The 8,101-nt window shown below is 37.8% G+C and overlaps 1 long non-coding RNA gene across 1 annotated transcript in view; it reads right to left on the bottom strand.

Moving 5' to 3' along the window:
* Window positions 1–3,664: 3,664 nt before the first annotated feature.
* Window positions 3,665–8,101, bottom strand: part of LOC103462204 (uncharacterized) — a 5,386-nt gene continuing 949 nt past the window's right edge. Inside the window, exons 2-4 of the long non-coding RNA XR_001776445.1 lie at window positions 7,780–7,956; window positions 7,059–7,147; window positions 3,665–4,111 (exon numbers count right to left, since the gene is read on the bottom strand). This is a non-coding gene — a long non-coding RNA (uncharacterized LOC103462204). The remainder of the gene's footprint in view (window positions 4,112–7,058; window positions 7,148–7,779; window positions 7,957–8,101) is intronic.

The raw sequence follows: 8,101 nt of genomic DNA, 5'->3' as shown, positions 1-8,101 counted from the left end.
GGATATTTTTCCTCCAACAGGATCCAGAGGAATCACCTCAAACCAGATGTTGGACTAGATTTTATTTCAATGTCATTTGTTAATGTTAGCTCCTCATTTTCAACAGTGGAGCTATAAAGGTTGAAAAACGTTCTTTTGGAGAAAGTCTCATCAACATCAATATTTCCACTAAATAAGAGGCAAAAAACAAAATTGTTTCATAAAGGAAAAGCCTCTCAGACTCTGAGTTCGACAGTACCAAACTATTTTTTATATTAGACAATTTATTTTCACACAATTATCACGGTAGAAGACATTTGTTTAATACTTAATGAAACATATTTACCGTGTTTGATGTTTGTTGTGATTGACTATAGGCCTACTCACAAAGAACGAGGTAATTAGTCTAAGTGTGTAGTTTATTGAATGTTCAGAAACTACAGCGGCTGTGATTCGCCAAGACAAAGGTAAAACTACCGAACAGGTGATCAACTCTAAACCACTCACACATTTTTACTCTCCGTCTGTCATTTAAGCACACTCGTTGCCATGGCAACCTCCTGCGCTCCACAAGCCGAGCAGAGATTATGTTAAAACATTCAGTCCGTTACGATATTAGGTCTGCAGACTTGATATTTATTTTGCGATTATTAATAAGCCTCCCTGAACACAGCGGTGGTTGATGAGTTCATTTTAAACTCCTGCTCTGCTCGTTATTTTGGTAATGGAACCGAAACCCACAGAATTGCGCAACACCTTGTTGAAACAATAATCACTGAGATTATTAGTGTTGTTGAATCATTAATTTGAACACGTTTTGTTGATTTTGTTGTTGTTCTTTAATAAAGTTGTTAACGTTTTGATAAGGAGTCAGAGGAGGACGTGCTGCTCTCAGCGTCCTGGCGGCGTTCAGTTTGTCACCTAATGCCGAGATCGACTCAAAACCTTCTGCGATCGACGTGTTGCAGCCCTGCTCTAGGAAAGCACGAACAATTCAGAGACCATATAAAATGGGGAAAAAAGTTATTAACTGATTAAGTCTGTTTTAGATTGTTCTTGAAAAACGAATCAGTCACGGCTAATAAGTGGGCGCAGTCGTGGCTGCACAGTGAACCCAATGATTTTTTTATAGCAGACACCCGCTCCTCTCTTGCAGGTACTGCGTACCCCCTCTAAATCTTTTAGGGGTAGCTACTGTAACGCTTGGGTTGTGTTTAAGGGAGGAAAGGAGGCGGTAGACTCGACTGGACGGTTAGAAACTCACAACTACACTGGTACTGAGAATTCCACAGTGTTGTCCTTTAATAAAACGCTCTTCACCAACCTTACAAGCCCGGTTGAACGGCTGCTATATATTCACACATGAAATAAGCAGAGACCAAAAACAACCCGTAGCGTCACCAAACTTAAAGAGAGCTACATGTCCGTCTCAGTCCAGGTATCCAACTGTAGCACGCTTCTCCCAGAGAAGCAGTGGCGCATACATGTGACGTCATCAGAGATACTAGAGTGTCTTAAAGAGATACTACACAATTACGACTGTTACAGTACGCAGTACCCTGCCGTACCCCCTTACTTTCACCCCTGCCTGTATGTATTAATGTTCAAAAGGTCTTGCCATATCAGTCAATTGCTTTGTATTTAGTTTCTTAGTTTATTCTTGTATTCTGATCTTTGTGCATTTGGATTTTGTTCTCTCAGATCAGAGTGAAAAGGATGCATACAAAAGCACGCCACGCTTGTCAGATTTTAATTTAAAAGAACCAAAGGCATACATCACCTTCTGCTGATTCACACTTAAAGCGTCGTTTTATATAGGCTATATGACGTTTCCGAAAGGAAATTTTGAAGAACATGTTCCTGTCTGATCCGCTACAGAGGATGATTGGGTACCGAGCCTAAGAGGGAACCAATTAACCTGAGAATGTAGGTCACCTGCAGGCTGCGGCTGAAGCGGCAGCAGAGCTACAGCAGCGACACGGCAGGAAGCGTGCGTCGTCCTAATATGCATGAAGCACTCGGCGTCCCTCTCTATCAATAAGTCATTATCCGAGCCGTTCCTCTGATGGGCACGTTGCAGGGTTCACGGGCCGGTTGCAGCCCTGGAATGCTTCCCATATCCGAGGGGTAAAAGGTTGAAACAGTCGCCGGAATCAATAAAACACGGAAAAAACAGCAACAGTTTAAAAACGGGTTTTAATCTCAATATGATCTCCCTGGGAGCAACAACAACAAAAATCACATTTTACTTAATTTTTTCCAGTCTTTTTATTTGAGCGTAATATACTATATTTAAGCCCTGCGACAGACTGGCGACCTGTCCAGGGTGACCCCGCCTCTCGCCCGGAACGTTAGCTGGAGATGGGCACCAGCAACTCTCCCGACCCCACTAAGGGACAAGGGTTTAAAGAAAATGGGTGGATGGATGGATGGATGGATACTATATTTAAATAGACTGCAGTTGTTCGGTGAGCATTATTAATCACAATACTTTTCATATTCTAAAGGGTTTTCTTTTCTTATTTTCAGGCCTAAACAATATATCTATTCTAAAGTAAAAGAATCAAAATCAATCTAACAAATTGAAACAAAGTAATATTTAATTTGTGATCCTGTTTAAAGATACAAGCAGAAATCTGTGTGCCTCAAACTGATTGGCTGGTTTCATTATTCACTATCCAATCAGAAGAGAGATTGCGCTACTAGACATAGACATAATATATTATATAATAATATATTATATTATTATAATATATTATATACATAATATATTATATTATGTCTATGCTACTAGAGAAATCTAAAATCCAAAAGCAGGAAGTGGACTACAGCGCAATGTATTCTGGGTAAATGCAACCAAAACAAACTAGCGCCAGCAGCAGAAATGACTTGTACTTTTTTTTTTTTTTTTTTAAACCAGAGACAAAAAAGAAATCCTACAAGTACTAACATCTGACGCCACTCCATTTTGTGAAGAAGTTCCGCTCATGTCTTCTTCTGAGGTTTTGTGTTGTTTCTTCCCTGGTGGGCAACAGGTTTTTTTAAACACAATTATTTTGGATAATAAAAAACAATTATTTTGGATCGTTTCACAGAGTTCGTTTGACTTACCAAGTGTTTCGCAAAATATCAACGTGGCTTCAACTTTTCCACAGTCACAAATACCCTGTTCCACAGATTGCAATACAAAAAAAGAGTGTCTTCTGGCAGAGGGTCTTTCCAGAGTTGCTGTAATGCTGACTGCTACAGGAGATCCATCCTATTCACAGTCTTCAGCATCTACAATAAACCTTCGAAGAAACATAGATATTGTAACTTTATTTCCCTTTGGGATTAATAAAGTATTATTAATCTGCACTGATTTAAATGGACATAAACAGGCTTTCCAGTCGTGTCAAATGAAGATTTGTAATTTTTATGCTAATGACACATGATTTGACTGTTCTAATTGAGCAAAATTGTGAATTTTTCAGAGTATAAATATAATTAAAGTTTGGTGAGGCTATCTCAAGACAAAATTCTGAAAAAAGAAAAAAATTTCAAGCCATACCTTTATCATTTATTATGTTTCTTTAAAATTGCAACATACAAAAATCTTAAAATTTACACGAATGACTCCAAAAAAACAACGCAGTGAAGAAGAAGAAAATGTATGGGAATGTTCCTGCAACACACACACACACACACWCACACACACACACACACCCACACCACCAATAAACTGAACAAAATGCTTTATTGCTGCTTTAATTGCTCCCCTCCCCCTAAAATACACTCTCCACATCAGGCCGGCATCTCCCGGCGCCGGCTCCACCATCAGCTCAAATTACCATCCAGCCCTAATTGATATGAACAATAACAGAAGGAAGCTTGTTAATGGTGAACATAATTGTCCCAGACAAAAGGCCAAACGCCGCAGATCACACTTTACAGCGGGAGCGGGCGCAAGGCGACGTCTGGGCTGCAGCCAGTCAGCGCAGGGCGGGGGGGGATGTTTCACTCCAGATATCCATCTACCACCTGAATCACATTTCATTACTGGGTCACCCACTGACCGGACGCCGGACACCACGACGCTGCACTTACAGCTCGACCCTCTGCTCGGCTTTATTCCTGCTGCTGGTTTCACCATCTGCGGGAAAATAAAAATGAGAAACTGACCATTTGAAGACAGGGAGGTAATATAGAAATATATCTCTCTCTAACATTCTTCCACCAGTTTGAGTTGGTGTGTGAATTGATTTTATTATTTGTTGTGTCAAAAACTAGCTGCAGCCATTTTGTTTTCTGAAAATTACCTTATCCATTTCAGACAGGGGCGAGGGGAAGATATTATATAAGGTGTAGGGCTGGAACGATTAATCGTGATTAATCTGTTATTGGAATAATCATCAAGTAATTTAGTAATCTTCTAATCATAAACTGGATTACACAGATTTTTTTTTTAAAAAGGGCCAATTGTCGTGATTAGAGGTGATGCCATGATGGACCCAAATTGTTCATTTAATGAAAAAATTAACAACAAAAACTACCAGAGGGAAGACAGGGAGCCAGAGCAGAACAAAAAACTATAGATCCAGGGCGAAAAGAGACTGAAGAACACTGAATAATAATGACACTAGAATCAGTTAATCAAACCCCAAAACAACTCAAAACAACCCAGGATCTGACATCCTTTGCTGAAAGAACAACACAGTCAGAGCAGCAGTTGAGCCAAAACAGCACAAAAATATATATATTTTGTGGCTATGATGAAAAAACACTTTGTTTGTAAATATGTTCTACCCATAACTCCTCAAGTGGCATTTTTACCTTCACTTGGTTCAAATTCTGCAAAAAAAGAAAAATCAATTAAGAGCCTTTTGCTAACCATTTATTATTAATAATATATAGAAAACTGAATAGTAGACAGTATTTTATTTGTTTATCTGCAGTTGCATACTTTGCTGCAAATGACAGTGCATTCACTAAAGTAATGTTGGGTTGTGGCAAAAAAATTATTTAAAAAAAGAATGCGACTTATTTGCATCTTTTAATATATTTCTAATATTGTGTAAAATAAAAGGTTTAAGTGGTCAAATGAAAACTGAAGAACGGGGTATTTTAAAAAAATCAAGTTAATTAATCATCAGAATAGTCTAAATAGATTGATAGATTCTTAATATAATGGTTATTTGCGGCCCTAATAAGGTGTAGCTGAGGATCCGCCCCCTCCCCTCCCCTCCCAGCATCCCCTGCTGCTGTTGTTGGGGTGGTCTTTGCCTCTGCTGTCACCAAAGCTGCTGGTCTTTCAGCTGTCCTGTTTTCTTCCCTCCCCGCTATGTTTTTTTTTCTCTTCTTCTTTTCCACCTCTCTCCGAGGCGTCACAAGCTTACTGAAGCAGCTCTGACATCTCTATCAGCCTGACCCAGTACTCTGCCCTTTCCCTCTCCTCCTCCTCCTGCTCTCCCAGAGTCTATCACGCTCTGCCGTGAGTTTCCTCCTCATGCTAACTCTCCCCCCGGCAAAATGGTATGGAGCCGTCACTCTCACTGTTGTCTTTACTTTGTAGGAAAGAAACGGCGAGATACAGAAATGACCGAAAACTACTTTATTTAGCAGATATTCCGGCTTTGTAAGCAGTACGACTTTTTTTTTTGTAGATAAAATTTATCATATCTGAAACAAATACCTGCGCTATAATTCTACAAATGTGCGCAAAACTTTGTCAGTATTCTGCTAATGTCGAAAAACCACAATCTTCTTATTGCGGTATTAATTGAAACACGTAATTAAAAGCACACTTGAAAATGTTCGTTCACTTGATAAGTTATTATAAAACAAGCCGCTGTCAAGCTCTCATTCTCCCACCACTTCCTGTCTTCTTTGTTGTTCCAGCGGCAACATCCGGTTGTTGATCACGTGACTCGTCTGATGCGAAAGATAATTTCCATTGCAGTTTTGCGAAATGAACAAATTCCAATACAGCCAAAATAAATGAATAAATAAAAAAAACAAAAGTAAAATAGCCTACTGCCTTAACCTGACATCATAACTTCGTATTGAAACATTTGGTTTGTTTTTTCAAGTTTCGATTAAGCAAATTTATGTTCCATATGTCAAATTGCGTAATTTCATATTCCTGGAAGATACAGCTAGTGAGAGTTATCGGGATAAAGGACAAATCGGCATCAACATCGGTATCGTTCGATGTTACTCGGGGGGTTTGGGGTATTTACTTGGTCACGTGATGCAGGTCATGTGATGCAGCGCAGTGGGGGAGAGGGGGTTCACGGAATGAGGGAGGCAATCTAGGCTTCATGAGATTTAGGTGATTATTTATTCAGTGTCAAAATGGTATGGAAATATTATATATGATATCGGTAAATATTGATAGTCATTTCATATAATTGTTTTGTTTAAATAAATGCTAAATGAACTAAACTTATAAAGCACTTTTCTAGTCGATGATACAAGTTGCTCATCCAGAATCAGTTTAGTTGGTCAGGTTTGTGAACACAAGCAGGAATTTTCACTTTGGTACCACTTTGTGCCATTTTAAATAAAAATGCATGAAATTTGGTGGGAAATAAAAAAAAGGATAACACTTTATTTGAAGGGGTGTGCATAAGACTGACATGACACTGTCATAAACATGATATAACATCTATTATGAACAAGAAGGAGTCTATAAATATTTATGACTGTTGTCATGAAATATCATCCCTTAAATAATGACACTTTAAATACAAAGTTGGATTAAAAGGGTCAACTTAGCATTATTTGGTAAATAATAAAATCTTTATGCAAAGTTACATTACAATTAAAAGAGTCAACTTTGCTTCAAAAGTGTCACTATTTCCCGAATGACATTTAATGACAGTCGTAAATATTCATGAAGACTCCTTCATATTCATAACCGGTGTTATATGATGTTTATAACAGAGTCATGTCAGTCTTATGCACATGCCTTCAAATAAAGTGTTACCATAAAAAGGATTTTGTTCTTGTATGTGTGTATTTATATAGTGTTTATTTTCACTGATGAAGAGCCCATGATTAGATTAGTGTAAATATGCATGATATAAATCCTGGCTCACTCTGCTACATGGTCAGCAGTGAGAAATCCTGGAGGAAGAAACTCCTCATGATGAAGGCAGAACGGCTGTAACAAGTGTTAACTGAGTCACTGCAAAGACAAAAAAACAACAACATTCAACATTAACAGGTTTTAATTTTGCATTATTGTTTTTCTTAGAACATGAATACCTATTTATTTTTCTAACAAGGTAAATATTACATATGATCAATTGTCAAAATAATAGAAATCAGTCTTTTAGCAGGTTTTTACAATGTTAGATCATATTCATATTAATTAAAATATATTTCTGTTAATGGATTTTAAAATTCATTAACAGAAATGAATTTTCTGTTAATGAAAATTGTAAGGTAGACAATTTTTACATGTGCATGTTGTAATGTAGACCTAAGGCCGACCGTAAATGTTTGTGATCCTAAACTATTTAGGGTCAGAGGTGACCTAAATGTTGTGTATTTGATAAGAAACTGATCATTTCTGTCGTTTCAGACTTAAATGTTAATCAGTAGAGAGAAACTTGAGACTGGACAGCTTTAAACAGCTGACTTATAAATAACTATCAATAAAAATCAAATATTTGATCGGTTTTGTTACGTCTCACCTGAATATTTCTTTAAAATTGTGTGTTGATTGCTCATTGAATGTATTTTTTTGTCTAGTTTGTGCATAAATGGTGCTGCGTAAATTAACTGCTGTTAAGACATTCAGAAAAAAATCTTTACCTTTTCTAATCCGTGGTGTGTTGCTCTGCTTAATCAGAAGAAAATATGCACCATGAAATATAAAGTTAGTTATTTTAAAAGGTTAGTTCTCCAGTTTTGTATCATATCTGGGTTTTTTCCCCATAAGCTGTATTTTCTTCTACATGAGTACGTGATTCCGTCTTCCCCCCCCCGAGGCTGTAAAAGAAGCAGAAAAAGAAAACTGATAAAGAAGGTCTGCCCATAGCAACACACACACACACACACACACACACACACACACACACACACACACACACACACACACACACACACACACACACACACACACACACACACACAC

This window comes from Poecilia reticulata, linkage group LG3 (genome assembly GCF_000633615.1).
Source record: "Poecilia reticulata strain Guanapo linkage group LG3, Guppy_female_1.0+MT, whole genome shotgun sequence".
In the NCBI taxonomy this organism is placed as follows: Eukaryota; Metazoa; Chordata; class Actinopteri; order Cyprinodontiformes; family Poeciliidae; genus Poecilia; species Poecilia reticulata.
This window is presented reverse-complemented; position numbering and strand designations above follow the sequence as displayed.